Raw genomic sequence first — 17,967 nt, 5'->3', positions numbered from 1 at the left:
TGATGTGGTGACAATAGATGCTCTAACAAGTAAGTAGATATTTTCTTTATTTCTTAGCCATATATTAAATATAGCTTACACTTGTAAGTTTGAACCTTAATTAGCTGGTGAGTTATAGGTTGCCCATTTGGCTAAATCTTCCAAAATTAGCTGCACCAGATTTGTCAGTCCCTTCGAATAATTTGTAATATTTGTCTTCCAATGCCCCTACATATATGTATATCAAAATTTCCTACACAGGAAACTATGCATGTGTGTGAATGAATATGTCCGTATGTTCAGTTGTGTATTACTTTTTGAGACCCCATAGACTGTAGCCCTCCAGGCTCCTCTGTCCATTGAATTGTCCAGCCAAGGATACTGGAGTGGTTGCAATTTCCTCCTCCAAAGAAACTATGTAGTATCATCTTATTGGGTCAATATTATATATGGCCTTATTTTTTCTTTCTTGATACATATGTCACATAGTTGTGACATAAAGGAGTAGGTGCAGGGATCACATGGATGAATTAAAAATATTAGTGCTATGACCTCTGAGACTGTAGTACAGAAATATAACTGGATCTATCAGCAGTATCATCAATAAGTCAGTCAGTTCAGTCACTCAGTCATGTTTGCCTCTTTGTGACACCACGGGCTGCAGAATGCTGGGCGTCCCTGTCCATTACCAACTTTTGGAGCTTACTCAAACTGATGTCCATTGAGTCAGTGATGCCATTCAACCATCTCATCCTCTGTGAGCCCCTTGTCCTCCTGCCTTCAATCTTTCCCAGCTTCAGGGTCTTTTCCAATGAGTCAGTTCTTTTGCATCAGGTGGCCAAAATATTGGAGCTTCAGCTTCAGCATCAGTCCTTCCAATGAATATTCAGGACTGATTTCCTTTAGAGTGGACTGGGTGGATCTCCTTGCTGTCCAAGCTAGGATCATGACACCTAATCAATATCCACTCTACCAACCCACAGCTGATGGCACTCATACTCAGAGCATGACGATTAATAAGCCTAACTGGCTAAATGCAAAAATATGTATAGTATAATGTTGTGGTGTTTTGTACAGTGTAATGTTAAGTGTGTTTCCATATCAATATATGTGGAGATATATAAGACAAAAAGCACATTGTATCAGTCATAATTTGGGTTACGTTCATTGGAAAATATACTAACATAATTTTTTATGATTTTAAGAAGTATAGTTTCTGTATGGTCTTCCCAGGTGGCACTAGTGGTAAAGAACCCACCTGCCAATGCAGGAGACATAAAGAGACAGGAGTTCAATTCCTGAGTCAGAAAGATCCCTGGAGGAGACCATGGCAACCTGCTCCAGTATTCTTGCCTGGAGAATCCCATGGACAGAGGAACCTGGTGGGCTACAGTCCATGGGGTCACAAAGACTCCAACACGACTGAAGTGACTTAGCATGCACAAACACAGCCTCTGTATGGAGGTGAATTATTTTAAAAAACATCAGAAATAGGTCAATGACAAAAGAAATCATACTGTAAATTACAGAAGAAGAATTTTCCTTTAGTTATTCTGTATATAGCTCATGACAATAAACTCTGTAAGAATTCTTCAGGGTTTGAGTACCTAGGCTTAGGTGGTTAGATATAAAACAAATTAAAACACCATCATGAAGTATAATTTCTAGGTCTGCCTATTACTCAAGAACATGTTCATTTTCCTTCTGTAATTTCTTGGCTGTTGCAAAAATAACAGATTATATTTCTTGCTATTGTTATTAACTATATTTTGCAAGAATCATCAAGTTTCTGATTCAAGGACTGGAAACATTTAAACAAACATTTCAATTTTGATATAAAATGTATATGCAGCATATTAATGTTAGCAAGGAATCCATCATAGGAATACACCAAGGATATCTGGCATTTGGTGAGTTGATTTAACCTAGGATCATCCTTTCACTCTGATCTGAGGGATATGGATCCAGAAGATTTTTGGCAGAGGAAACCTATATGAACTGAAAACAGCAATATACAGGCTAAATTCTATTTTTATTAGTCACAAGACCATCATCCATGTGCAGTTGTATGTTAAACCCCAGAGAAATTTACTAATATATTTTTCTTTATGTGTTAAAAATGTTTAATCTTTCCCAGGCCAATTCTGCTGTTATCATATGACTGCCATAACCCAATCAATGATTTGTTTAGTTTTTTCTTTCTTTTTTAATTTCCTCTATGTAGCCTGTGTTCTCATATAATTATATTCTATCTTGGGGATATTTAATACTCTAAGCATTATACTCATTCAGGAATCATTTATATACAATACTACTATTGATAAATACTATTCTTTCTTATTTTCCAGATAAAGAAACTAAAGTTCTAAAGGATAAAACTAATTTCCCATAATCAAATTTACTCAAGTTGTCAAGCTAAGACTTCAACCTGACACTTCATAACATTCCTGGGTATACACTGATCACACTGCCTTCACTAGCTTAGGTTGAGCAATCTTGAACTTCTTTCACTCCACCTTCTCATGTTTCACTGCTCAATTTTAATTCTTCTTTATTTTTATCTTTTAAATCAAGATCCATGGTTCTGAGTGAAGGAAATCAGAGCTCTGTGACCATGTTCATCCTCTTGGGCTTCTCAGAATATCCACATCTCCTGACATCCCTTTTCCTGGTGTTCTTGACAATTTACACAGTCACTCTGATGGGGAACCTTGGCATACTAGTGGTCATAAGGACAAGTCTCAAACTCCACACACCCATGTACTTTTTTCTTAGCCATTTATCCTTTTTGGATATTTGTTCTTCCAGTGTATTTACACCAAAACTCCTAGATATCTTGGTAGTGAAAGACAGAGTTATCTCTTTCAAAGGATGCATGGCACAGTTTTTCTTTGGCTGTACATTTGTGATTATAGAGATGTCCATGCTAGCAGCGATGGCCTATGACAGGTTTGTGGCTGTTTGTAACCCCCTGCTTTACACAGTAACTGTGTCTCCTAAGCTCTGCTGCCTCCTGGTCCCTGGGACTTACACGTGGGGTGGAATGTGTTCCTTGACAATCACATGTTCCCTTTTGGAGCTGTCCTATATCATACATCACTTTGGCTGTGAGTATTCTGCCATCATCTCTGCTTCCTGTTCTGACACACATTTCAGTCAACTAATGTGTTTCATCATTTCTACACTCAATGAGGTGTGTAGCTTCCTCATTATCCTCACTTCCTATGTTTTCATAGATGTCACAATCATCAAGATGCCTTCAGCTACTGGACTCTGAAAAGTCTTCTCCACCTGTGCCTCCCACCTGACCGCCATCACCATTTTGCATGGGATTTCCCTGTTCCTTTATTGTGTACCAACTCCAAAATCTCATGGCTCCTCTCAAAGTAGCCACTGTGTTTTTTACTGTCACAATTCGTATGCTGAACCCTCTTATCTATAGCCTTAGGAATAAAGATGTGAAAGAGACAGTCAGGAGTTTGATAACTATGAAACTGCTTTCTCCCTCAATATAATTCAGAAGTCCAATAGGCAGTTAAATTAAAGTCAAGCTGTTAATAACTCAAATAAACATGTTTATGTTCATATTATGCCTAATAATTTTCTTATATATTTCTGATGCTAGTTAACCTTTATTTTAAGTAAATATATGATTATGTTTCAAATAAATTGTATGTTGCATTTTACATTTTTTTTTGATGGTCAGGATGAGCTACAATGATTTCTGAGTTAATATAGAAATAATACATTATGAAAGTCAGAGTGAAGAAAATATATATATTATTAGAGACTCATTCCTTATGCTACAGTTTATGTTGTGATTTGTAACACTGCTGCAAACACAGATGATAACTCTGTTTAGTGTCAGGGTTAAGGTTAGGGCTAGGGTTAAATTTGCACTCAGGTTCTCATAACTAACTCTTTTGATTCAGTTCTATAGAATGCAACGGTTAACTTTTCTCAAAACTTTATTTTACTCCAGGTAAAATTAGGACTTCTGAGTTGCATTATAAAAATATTACCTGATTTTAAGCAAGAAGATCCTGAAAATAATAGCTAGTCTCTGTATGCATCACTAACTTTTTGAATACCAGTATAATATAGTTTAAGAAAAGATGTTTAAGATGATACTGAATACTGAGAAAAAGTTAAATGTATTTCTAAGGAGATATAATGATTACTCAGTGATAAAGCCCAAGTTAAGAACTGCTCTATCTTCTCTTCTTCTAACATATATACTCGTTCATGTCTCAGCTTTGCACTCATAATCCAAACAAGAAGAAATGCTATTTATCATAATGAAGTAGGAAAAAATTATAATAGATCAACAGAGATGTTTTTGAATAACGACCTAATCATGAATCTACTTCATTCAGTTTAATAAGTCTTTCTTATATTCCTTTGAAGTACCTGCCATTACCACATATTCTTTATGATAACTTTCAAGTAAATCTCACTATCCATTACAGCAACTTCTGACATCTTTTCTTCCCTGTAAGTGGATCCTGTTTATCCTTGACCATTTCATTTTCATAGAGACTTCAGTATTTATTTTGTTCATTCTTTTAAACCCTGAGACTCTTAGGGGTTCTAAAATTTATGTCACTTGTTCTTTAGCTCTGCATGATAAAGCATGCTCGACTGTAGTCATGCCCTCTTTGCTTCATTTCTCTACACTCCTTCATAATGATAAGATCATATTAGCTGGTTTTTATTTTACCATTGTTTTAATTTATTGATTTTTATTTTTATTTTTGGCTGTGTTGCACAACATGTGAGATCTTAGCTTCCCAACCAGGTATAAAGCCTGTGCTCCCTGTAGTGGAAGCAAAGAATCTTAACCCCTATACCACCAGGGAAATCCCACCATTGCTTTTATTGATGTGACTTTGCTATTTCATTTATTTCTCATTATCATTACTATGATTGATTCAGTTTCTGAGGGAAAAGAGAGACAACAAAGGCATGTTATATATTGAGTTTGAGGTTCGATGCAGAGTGCAGGATGCTTGGGGCTGGTGTACTGGGATGACCCAGAGGGATGGTGTTGGGGGGGTAAATGGGAGGGGGGTTCAGGATTGGGAGCAAGTGTACACCCGTGGCAGATTCATGTTGATGTGTGGCAAAACCAATACAATATTGTAAAGTAAAAAAAATATATATATAATAACAAATTTAAAAAATAATCCAAACTTTACCTCTTTCTTTAGGGATTAGGGGAAAAAATGGGCATAGGTAAAATTCTACAGGCATGGTAGATAAGAATATATTGTGGAGTTTTAGGGTCCGTGGTCTCAACCTGCCCCAACCGGCCTGTATTGGACAGGAGCTGACTACAGGTTCCTGTAAACCAAGTGGACTGTATGCAGCTGGGAAGGTGAGAGTAGACTCCTAAGGAAAATGCTGCTTCTCAAGTGAGCCTGGGGCTAAAGCCTCCTAATAAAGCGGTGCTAAGATGGTGGAGGAATAGAATGGGGAAACCACTTTCCCCCTCACAAATTCATCAAAAGAACATTTCAACGCTGAGTAAATTCCACAAAACAACTTGTGAATGCTGGCAGAAAACATCAGTCACCAAGAAAAGCAGATCATTGTCTTCAAACAGTGAAATTCTCTGGGTGTCCCTCAATGTGGAGAAACTTCTCATCTTTAACCTAGATGTTTTATCATCAGTGCTGTATAGATGGAGAAGTCTTGAGGCTACTGTAAATATAAAACTGAAAACCAGAAGTAGGAGGCTTAAGTCCAAATCCTGAGAACATCAGAGAACTCCTGAATCCAGGGAACATTAATTGATAGGAGCTCATCAAATGCCTCCACACCTACACTGAAACCAAGCACCACCCAAGGGCCAACAAGTTCCAGAGCAAGACAAACCAGGAAAATTCTCCAGCAACACAGGAACACATCCCTGAGCTTCAATATACAGGCAGCTCAAAGTTACTCCAAAACCATTGACGTCTCATAATCCATTACTGGTCACTTCATTGCACTCCAGAGAGAAGAAATCCAGCTCCACCCACCAGAGCTCAAACACAAGCCTCCCTAACGAAGAAACCTTGACAAGCCACTGATACAACCCCACCCACAGTGAGGAAACTCCATAATAAAAAGAACTCCACGAATTCCCAGATTACAGAAAGGTTGCCTCAAACGCAGCAATATAACCAAGATTAAGAGACAGAGGAATACCCAGCAGGTAAAGGAACAGGAGAAATGCCCACCAAACCAAGCAAAAGAGGAAGAGATAGGGAATCTACTGAGAAAGAATTCTGAATAATGATAGTGAAAATGATCCAAAATCTTGAAATCAAAATGGAATCACATAAATAGCCTGGAGACAAGGTTCAGGAGAAATGCCCACCAAACCAAGCAAAAGAGGAAGAGATAGGGAATCTACCTGAGAAAGAATTCCGAATAATGATAGGGAAAATGATTCAAAATCTTGAAATCAAAATGGAATCACAGATAAATAGCTTGGAGATAAGGATTGAGAGAAGGTGCAAGAAAGCTTTAACAAGGACCTAAAATAAATAAAAAAGAGTCAATATATGATGAATAATGCAATGAATAAGATCAGAAACACTCTGGAGGCAACAAATAGTAGAATAACAGAGGCAGAAGATAGGATTAGTGAAGTAGAAAATAGAACGGTAGAAATAAATGAATCAGAGAGGAAAAAAGAAAAATGAATTAAAAGAAATGAGGACAAGCTCAGAGACCTCCAGGACAATAAGAAACGCTCCAACATTCGAATTATAGGAATACCAGAAGAAGAAGAAGATAAAAAGAAAGACCATGAGAAAATACTTGAGGAGATAATAGTTGAAAACTTCCCTAAAATGGAGAAGGAAATAATCACCGAAGTCCAAGAAACCCAGAGAGTTCCAAGTAGGATAAACGCAAGCAAAACACCCCAAAACATATATTAATCAAATTAACAAGATCAAACACAAAGAACAAATATTAAAAGCAGCAAGGGAAAAACAACAAGTAACACACAAGGGAATTCCCAGAAGGATAACTGCAGATCTTTCAATAGAAACTCTTCAGGCCAGGAAGGAATGGCAAGACATACTTAAAGCGATGAAAGAAAATAACTTACAGCCCAGATTACTGTACCCAACATGGTGAAAGTGAAGGTGAAGTCGGTCAGGCGTGTCCGACTCTTTGCAACCCCATGGACTGTAACCTACTAGACTTCTCTGTCCATGGGATTCTACAAGCAAGAATACTGGAGTGGATCTCATTCAAATATGAAGGAGAAATAAAAGCTTTCCAGACAAGCAAAAGCTGAGAGAATTCAGCACCACCAAACCAGCTCTCCAACAAATGCTAAAGGATATTCTCTAGACAGGAAACACAAAAAGAGCATATAAACCCAAAAACAAAATAATAAAGTAAATGGCAACGGGATCATACTTATCAATAATTATATTAAACGTAAATGGGTTGAATGTCCCAACCAAAAGGCAAAGACTGGTTAAATGGATACAAAAACAAGAACTCTATATATGCTGCCTACAAGAGACCCACCTCAAAACAAGGGACAAATACAGACAGTGAAGGGCTGGAAAAAGATATTCCACTCAAATAGAGACCAAAAGAAAGCAGGAGTAGCAATATTCATATCCGATAAAATAGACTTTAAAACTAAGGCTGTGAAAAGAGACAAAGAAGGACACTACATAATAATAAAGGATCAATCCAAGAAAATGATACAACAGTTACAAATATATATATGCACCCAACATAGGAGCATTGCAATATGTAAGACAAATGCTAACAAATATGAAAGGGAAAATTAACAATAACACAATAATCGTGGGAGATTTTAATACCACACTCACAACTATGGATAGATCAACTAAACAGAAAATTAACAAAGAAACACAAACTTTAAATGATACAATATACAAGTTAGACCTAATTGATATTTACAGGACATTTCACGACAAAACAATGAATTTCACCTTTTTCTCAAGTGCTCACAGAACCTTCTCCAGGATAGATCACATCCTGGGCCATAAATCTAACCTTGATATATTCAAAATCGAAATCATTCCAAGCATCTTTTGTGACCATAATGCATTAAGATTAGATCTCAATTACAGGAAATAAACTATTAAAAATTCCAACATATGGAGGCTGAACAACATGCTTCTGAATAAACAACAAATCACAGAAAAAATCAAAAACAGATATCAAAATATCCATAGAAACAACTGAAAATGAAAACACAACAATCCAAAACCTGTGGGACACTATAAAAGCAGTGCTAAGAGGAATGTTCATAGCAATACAGGCATACCTCAAGAAACAAGAAAAAAGTCAAATAAATAACCTAACTCTACAACTAAGGCAACTAGAAAAGGAAGAAATGGAGAACCCTAGAGTTAGTAGAAGGAAAGAAATCTTAAAAATTAGCGAAGAAGTAAATGCAAAAGAAACAAAACAGACCAGAGCAAAAATCAACAAAGCCAAAAGCTGGTTCTTTGAAAGGATAAATAAAATTGACAAACCATTAGCCAGACTCATCAAGAAACAAAGAGAGAAAAATCAAATCAATAAAATTAGCAATGGAAAAAGGAGAGATCACACTGACAACAGAGAAATACAAAGGATCATAGGAGACTACTATCAGCAATTATATGCCAATAAAATGGACAACGTGGAAGAAACGGAAAAATTCTTAGAAAAGTACAGCTTCCCAAAACTGAACCAGGAAGAAATAGAAAATCTTAACAGACCCATCACAAGCACGGAAATTGAAACTGTAATCAGAAATCTTCCAGCAAACAAAAGCCCAGGTCCAGACGGCTTCACAGCTGAATTCTACCAAAAATTTCGAGAAGAGCTAACACCTATCCTACTCAAACTCTTCCAAAATTGCAGAGGAAGGTAAACCTCCAAACTCATTCTATGAGGCCACCATCACCATAATACCAAAGCCTGATTAAGATGCCACCAAAAAAGAAAACTACAGGCCAATATCACTGATGAACATAGATGCAAAAATCCTCAACAAAATTCTAGCAATCAGAATCCAACAGCACATTTAAAAGATCATGCATCATGACCAAATGGGCTTTATCCCAAGGATGCAAGGATTCTTCAATATCTACAAATCAATCAATGTAATACACCACATTAACAAATTGAAAAATAAAAGCCATATGATTATCTCAATAGATGCAGAGAAGGCCTTTGACAAAATTCAACATCCATTTGTGATAAAAACTCTCCAGAAAGCAGGAATAGAAGGGACATACCTCAACATAATAAAAGCTATATATGACAAACCCACAGCAAACATTATCCTCAATGGTGAAAAATTGAAAGCAATTCCCCTACAGTCAGGAACAAGACAAAGGTGCCCACTTTCACTGCTACTATTCAACATAGTTTTGGAAGTTTTGGCCACAGCAATCAGAGCAGAAAAAGAAATAAAAGGAATCCAAATTGGAAAAGAAGAAGTAAAACTCTCACTGTTTGCAGATGATATGATCTTCTATGTAGAAAACCCTAAAGACTCCACCAGACAATTACTAGAGCTAATCAACTAATACGGTAAAGTTGCAGGATATAAAATCAACACACAGAAATCCCTTGCATTCCTATACACTAATAATAAGAAAGTAGAAAAAGAAATTAAGGAAACAATTCCATTCACCATTGCAACGAAAAGAATAAAATACTTAGGAATATATCTACCTAAAGAAACTAAAGACCTATATATAGAAAACTATAAAACACTGACGAAAGAAGTCAAAGAGGACATTAATAGATGGAGAAATATACCATGTTCATGGATTGGAAGAATCAATATAGTGAAAATGAGTATACTACCCAAAGCAATCTACAAATTCAATGCAATGCCTATCAAGCTACCAGTGGTATTTTTCACAGAGCTAGAACAAATAACTTCACAATTTGTATGGAAATACAAAAAAACCTCGAATAGCCAAAGCAATCTTGAGAAAGAAGAATGGAACTGGAGGAACCAACCTGCCTGACTTCAGGCTCTACAACAAAGCCACAGTCATCAAGACAGTATGGTACTGGCACAAAGACAGAAATATAGATCAATGGAACAAATAGAAAGCCCAGAGATAAATCCACACACCTATGGACACCTTATCTTCAACAAAGGAGGCATGAATATACAATGGATTAAAGACAATCTCTTTGAAAAGTGGTGCAGGGAAAACTGGTCAACCACTTGTAAAAGAATGAAACTAGATCACTTTCTAACACCATACACAAAAATAAACTCAAAATGGATTCAATATCTAAATGTAAGACTAGAAACTATAAAACTCCTAGAGGAGAACTTAGGCAAAGCACTCTCCAACATATATCACAGCAGGATCCTCTATGATCCATCTCCCAGAGTACTGGAAATAAAAGCAAAAATGAAGAAATGGGATCTAATTAAAATTAAAAGCTTCTGCACAACAAAGGAAACTATAAGCAAGCTGAAAAGACAGCCTTCTGAATGGGAGAAAATAATAGCAAATGAAGCAACTGACAAGCAACTAATCTCAAAAATATATAAGCAACTTATGCAGCTCAATTCCAGAAAAATAAACGACCCAATCAAAAAATGGGCCAAAGAACTAAATAGACATTTCTCCAAAGAAGACATATGGATGGCTAACAAACACATGAAAAGATGCTCAACATCACTCATTATCAGAGAAATGCAGATCAAAACCACAATGAGGTACCATTTCACACCAGTCTGAATGGCTGCAATCCAAAAGTCTACAAGCAATAAATGCTGGAGAGGGTGTGAAGAAAAGGGAACCCTCTTACACTGTTGGTGGGAATGCAAACTAGTACAGCCAATATGGAGAACAGTGAGGGGATTCCTTAAAAAATTGCAAATAGAACTGCCTTATGACCCAGCAATCCCACTGCTGGGCATACACACTGAGGAAACCAGAATTGAAAGAGACACATGTACCCCAATGTTGATTGCAGCACTGTTTATAATAGCCAGGACATGGAAACAACCTAGATGTCCATCAGCAGATGAATGGATAAAAAAGCTGAGGTACATACACACAATGGGTTATTACTCAGCCATTAAAAAGAATACATTGCAATCAGTTCTAATGAGGTGGATGAAACTGGAGTCAATTATACAGATTGAAGTAAGCCTGAAAGAAAAACACCAATACAGTGTACTGACACATATATATGAAATTTAGAAAGTTTGTAATGATGACCATCTATGCGAGACAGCTAAAGAGACACAGATGTATATAACGGACTTTTGGACTCTGAGGGAGAGGGAGAGGGTGGGATGATTTGGGAGAATGACATTGAAACATACATACTATCATGTAAGAAACGAATCGCCAGTCTGTGTTTGATGCAGGGTACAGGATGTTTGGGGCTGGTGCACGGGGATGATTCAGAGAGATGACATGGGGTGGGAGGTGGGAGGGGTTTCATGATTGGGAACTCATGTACACCCGTGGCAGATTCTTGTCAATGTATGGCAAAACCAATACAGTATTGTAAGGTAAAATAAAGTAAAAATAAAAATTAAACATATATATATATTGTGAAGAATCGTTATTAAGAAATTACAAATTTTAGTGAGATAAACACCTTCCTTGGAAAAACATAGAATTCAATCTTACATAGTAAAAATAGGAAATCTAGGTAAAGTCTTATCTTTAAAGTAATTAATGTCTGTGTGTTTTCGGTCATGTCTGACTCTGTGACCCCATGGACTTTAGTCTGCCAGGCTTCTCTCTCCAAGGGATTATCCTGACTAGAATACTGAAGTGGGTGGCTTTGCCCTTCTCCAAGAGATATCCCTAACCCAGGATCGAAACCCCGTCTCCTGTGTCTTCTGTATTGCAGGTGGATTCTTTACCACTGAGTCACTGGGGAAGCCCAAAGTAATGGAATTTGTTTTCAAAAACTTCCTAACAAAGCAATCTTTAGCCCTGTTTATTATGCTGGTGAATTTCTCCAAACATTTAAGAAATATTGTCAATCATACACAAATCTTTCTAGAGAATAGATTGAGAGGATATTTAATAATGCATTATATTCACTGAGTTTTTAACAATCAATTCAAACAAATCTTTTATAAGAAATAAATTTATAGATCAATCTTTCTCATGGGTTTAGATAATCAATGTTCAAAGCAGAATATCAACACACTGGATTTTACTCCATAAACTGAAAAGTGGTTTAACAGTCATGAATTAATAACCACAAATCAACATGTTAAAGCAAAAGGGAAGACATATCATTCTTGCAATTTACAGTTCTAGAAAAATAATTTGGTTAAATACAAAACTCATTCCATTCTGAATGAATGATTTTTCTCAACTCACATTTAATACAATTGTAATTAACTATAAGAAACTTTAAGTAATCCTCATATTAGCTATTAAAATTACTGTGATTAATTTTAAAATAATTTGGCTGTAATACTATGTGTATATCGAAACTAACATCTTCCCAAGAATGTATAAATGCAAAGGCAGTCCCCTAGAGTTTTAATTGAAAAGTTTGTACTTCCTAGATAGCTGTGATAAATATTTCTACTATCCAGATGTTGAATAGAAATTAACCTCTTCCTGATAGAGGGGCAGCGGCCGATAGGAGCAACCCCATGTCCAAGGAATGATGGCTGCACAGGCACAGGAGGGCCAAGAGGAACTACTCTATATTCAAGGTCAGGAGGGGTGGCGGTGAGGAGATACCCCTCGTTCAAGGTAAGGAGCAGCAGCTGTGCTCTGCTGGAGTAGCCATGAAGAGATACCCCGCTTCCAAGGTAAGAGAAACCCAAGTAAGACAGTAGGTGTTGTGAAAGGGCATCAGAGGGCAGACACACTGAAATCATAATCACATAAAACTAGTCAAATTAATCACACGGACCACAGCCTTGTCTAACTCGATGTAACTAAGCCATGCCATGTGGGGCCACCCAAGATGCGTGGGTCATGGTGGAGAGATCTGACAGAATGTGGTCCACTGGAGAAGGGAATAGCAAACCACTTCAGTATTCTTGCCTTGAGAACCCCATGAACAGTATGAAAAGGAAAAATGATATGATACTAAAAGAGGAACTCCCCAGGTCAGTAGGTGCCCAATATGCTACTGGAGATCAGTGGAGAAATAACTCCAGAAAGAATGAAGGGATGGAGCCAAAGCAAAAACAATACCCAGCTGTGGATGTGACTGGTGAGAGAAGCAAGGTCTGATGCTGTAAAGAGCAATATTGCATAGAAACCTGGAATGTCAGGTCCATGAATCAAGGCAAATTGGAAGTGGTCAAACAGGAGATGGCAAAAGTGAATGTTGACATTCTAAGAATCAGTGAATTAAATGGACTGGAATGAGTGAATTTAACTCAGATGACCATAATATCTACTCCTGCGGCCAGGAATCCCTTAGAAGAAATGGAGTAGCCATCATGGTCAGCAAAGGAGTCCAAAATGCAGTACTTGGATGCAATCTCAAAAATGACAGAATGATCTCTGTTCGTTTCTAAGGCAAACCATTCAATATCACAGTAATCCAAGTCTATGCCCCAACCAGTAACGCTGAAGAAGCTGAAGTTGAACGGTTCTATGAAGACCTATAAGCCCTTCTAGAATTAACACCCCAAAAAGATGTTCTTTTCTTTTTAGGGGACTGGAATGCAAAAGTAGGAAGTCAAGAAACACCTGGAGTAAGAGGCAAATTTGGCCTTGGAATACAGAATGAAGCAGGCAAAGGCTAATAGAGTTTTGCCAAGACAACACACTGGTCATAGCAAACAGCCTCTTCCAACGACACAAGAGAAGACTCTACACATGAACATCACCAGATGGTCAACACCGAAATCCGATTGATTATATTCTTTGCAGCCAAAGATGGAGAAGCTCTATACAGGCAGCAAAAACAAGACCGGGAGCTGACTTTGGCTCAGATCATAAACTCCTTATTGCCAAATTCAGACTTAAATTGAAGAAAGGATGGAAAACTACTAGACCATTCAGGTATGACCTAAATCAAATACCTTATGATTATACAGTGGAACCGAGAAATAGATTTAAGGGACTAGGTCTGATAATTAGAGTACCTGATGAACAATGGAATGAGGTTCATGACACTGTACAGGAGACAGGGATCAGACCATCCCCATGGAAAAGAAATGCAAAAAAGTAAAATGGCTGTCTAGAGAGGACTTACAATAGCTGTGAAAATAACAGAAGCTAAAAGCAAATGAGAAAAGGAAGGACATAAGCATATGAATGCAGAGTTCCAAAAAATAGCAAGGAGAGATAAGAAAGCCTCCCTCAGTGATCAGTGCAAAGAAATAGAGGAAAACAACAGAATGGGAAAGACTAGAGATCTCTTCAAGAAAATCAGACATACCAAGGGAACATTTCATGCAAAGATGTGCTTGATAAAGGACAGAAATGGTATGGACCTAACAGAAGCAGAAGATATTTAGAAGAGATGGCAAGAATACAAAAAAGAACTCTACAAAAAAGATTTTCATGACCAAGAGAATTACGATGGTGCGATCACACACCTGGAGCCAGACATCCTGGAATGTGAAGTCAAGTGGGCCTTAGGAAGCATCAGTATGAACAAAGCTAGTGGAGGTGATAGAATTCCAGTTGAGCTCTTTCAAATCCTGAAAAATGATGTGTAAAAGTGCTGCACTCAATATGCCAGCAAATTTGGAAAACTCAGCAGTGGCCGCAGGACTGGAAAACAGTCTTCATTCCAATCCCAAAGACAGGCAATGCCAAAGAATATTCAAACTACCGCACAATCGTACTCATCTCACACGCTAGTAAAGTAATGCTCAAAATTCTCCAAGCCAGGCTTCAGCAATATGTGAACCATGAACTTCCTGATGTTCAGGCTGGTTTTAGCAAAGGCAGAGGAACCAGAGATCAAATTGCCAACATCTGCTGGATCATGGAAAAAGTAAAAAGTTTCAGAAAAACATCTATTTCTGCTTTATTGACTATGCTGAAGCCTTTGACTGTGTGGATCACAATAAACTGTGGAAAATTCTGAAAGAGATGTGAATACCAGACCACCTGACCTGCCTCTTGAGAAACCTATATGCAGGTCAGGAAGCAACAGTTAGAACTGGACATGGAACAACAGACTGGTTCCAAATAGGAAAAGGAGTACGTCGAGGCTGTATATTGTCACCCTGCTTATTTAACTTCTATGTAGAATATATCATGAGAAATGCTGAGCTGGAAGAACCACAAGCTGGAATCAAGATTACCAGGAGAAATATCAATAACTTCAGATATGCAGATGACACCACCCTTATGGCAGAAAGTGAAGAGGAACTAAAAAGCCTCTTGACCGAAGTGAAAGTGGAGAGAGAAAAAGTTGGCTTAAAGCTCAACATTCAGAAAACGAAGATTATGGCATCCGATCCCATCACTTCATGGGAAATAGATGGGGCAACAGTGGAAACAATGTCAGATTTTATATTTTGGGTCTCCAAAATCACTGCAGATGGTGACTTCAGCCATGAAATTAAAAGACGCTTACTCCTTGGAAGAAAAGTTATGACCAACCTAGATAGCATATTCAAAAGCAGAGACATTACTTTGCCAACAAAAGTCCATCTAGTCAAGGCTGTGGTTTTTCCAGTGGTCATGTATGGATGTGAGAATTGGACTGTGAAGAAAGCTGAGTGCCGAAGACTTGATGATTTTGACCTGTGGTGTTGGAGAAGACCTTGAGAGTCCCTTGGACTGCAAGGAGATCCAACCAGTCCATTCTAAAGGAGATTAGTCCTGGATGTTCCTTGGAAGGAATAATGCTAAAGCTGAAACTTCATTTCTTTGGCCACCTCATCCAAAGAGTTGACTCATTGGAAAAGACCCTGATGCTGTGAAGGATTGGTGACAGTAGGAAAAGGGGACGAAAGAGGATGAGATGGCTGGATAGCATCACCGATTCGATGGATGTAGGTCTGAGTGAACTGCGAGAGTTGATGATGGACAGGGAGGCCTGGCATGCTGCAATTCATGGGGTCGCAAAGAGTTGAAGACTACTGAGTGACTGAACTGAACTGAACTGACATATAAGAATGTGGGCTTCTCTGGTGGCTCAAATGGTAAAGAGTCCACCTGCAATGCAGAAGACCTGGGTTCAGTCCCTAGATTGGGAAGATTCCCTGGAAAAGGGAATGGTCAGCGATTCCAGCAGTCTTGCCTGGGGATTTCCATGGACAAAGGAGACTGGCAGACTACAGTCCATGGGGGCCCAAAGAGTCAGGCATGACAGATTGACCAACACTTTCACTTTCCTGTTAGAGTATAGAATGTCAGAAATAGGTTATCATTGTGAAAAATATGGACTGCTGACCATGAATACTAGAAATGGATTGCCTTTGGTGTAATTTAGGTATTCAGGGATTACAGCTTAGCTATCAACAGTTTATTGATAATCCTTATGCTTGCAGGAGACCTGTGTTCGATCCCTGAGCCGGGAAGATCCCTGGAGAAGGAAATGGCAACTCACTTCAGTTTTCTTGAGTGGAGAATTCCATGGACAGAGGAACCTGGTAGGCTACAGCCCATGGGGTTGCAAAGAGCTGGACACAACCGAGAGACTCACACATACACATACATGCGTGCATGAATAAGTCTTGCAAATTATACTTTAAAAAGTCATTTTTATTTGCTACCATTAGAATACAATGATGCAATTAATATTTTTATATATACTCATTTATGCAACACTACTGCATTCTGTTATTATTTTTTCATATTTTGGTTGCAGATTCCTTATAATTTTCTATATACAGAATCTAGCTGGCAAATAAAGACAGTTTTACTTTCTAATTTCCAGTAATTATAATTTTCTTTCCTCATTCAGCAAAAATTTAAAACAAGATGTTGAATAAAAGTGATTGAAGACAGTATTTTTTTGGTTGTTGTTATACACAGGGTCATTAGAAAATCAAATTATTTTACTTTATGTAGAATTTTTTTTCTATTTTCTGTTTTTACATTAAACATAATGCTAGCTAGAGGTATTTTTGTAGATGATCCTCATCAGATTGAAGGAATTTTCTTATATATCTTGTTTGCTGCTATACAGGTAATTATTTTGGTACCCCCCCTCCCAAGTCATTATTTATTTTTCTATCATATACTGTGATATTTTATTTTCTAATATTTTATTCAGTATTTCTGTAATGAAGTACATTAGTTATCTTGATATTTTTTTCTTTTTTTTTTTTAAACATCTTTGTCTGCTTTTGTTGTTGATGGTTGTTGGTTAGTTACTAAGTCATATCTCTTTTACAACTCCATGGACGGTAGCCTGCCAAGTTCCTCTATCTATGGGATTCTCCAGGCAAGTATACTGGAGTGGATTGCCATTTCCTTCTCCAGGGGATCTTCCTGATCCAGGGATATAACATGTGTCCTTTGCCTGGCAGATGGATTCTTTGCCTCTGAACCACCAGGGAAACCCATGAAACACCAGAGATGTCCAAAAACTCAGAAAATGATCAGAAATATTGGTGGTGGCCTCTCCTCACTGTAGGGGACACCCACATCCTTTCTTTCCTGGTGTGCCTCTCTGCCTCACTTCGATCATAACTAAACAGTTTCTCTGCCTACTCTTCCACTTGCGCTATATCTCTAAAAATAAACTTCATATCTTCATTTAAAATTTTTGCCTCCTCGAGAAATGTATTTTTTACTGGGGACAAAAAAAAAATATGTATACTGATGATTGCCAGTAACCTGCATGTCAGCTATCAGTTTTTCAACTAGAGAGTTATGATTCACACATTCTAAGCTAATTAATCATTTTCAGGTTTTGCACTTTGTTGATTGAATTGTCTTTGCCTCTTCAACCAAATCCTTATCTCCCGAGGGTCAGGAAGCAGGCAGAAGAATTTTATCATTGTGCTTGCACAGTGCTGGGTTCTAGATATTTGTAGCTGAAAATCAAATCCAGAAACCTTTGGTT

At 37.6% G+C, this 17,967-nt stretch overlaps 1 pseudogene; it reads left to right on the top strand.

Moving 5' to 3' along the window:
• On the top strand, positions 2,558-3,494 carry LOC102174823 (annotated as a pseudogene).

This window comes from Capra hircus, chromosome 4, assembly GCF_001704415.2.
Source record: "Capra hircus breed San Clemente chromosome 4, ASM170441v1, whole genome shotgun sequence".
Taxonomy (NCBI): Eukaryota; Metazoa; Chordata; class Mammalia; order Artiodactyla; family Bovidae; genus Capra; species Capra hircus.
Note: the sequence above shows the minus strand (reverse complement) of the source record. Positions and strands in the feature narration are given on the sequence as shown.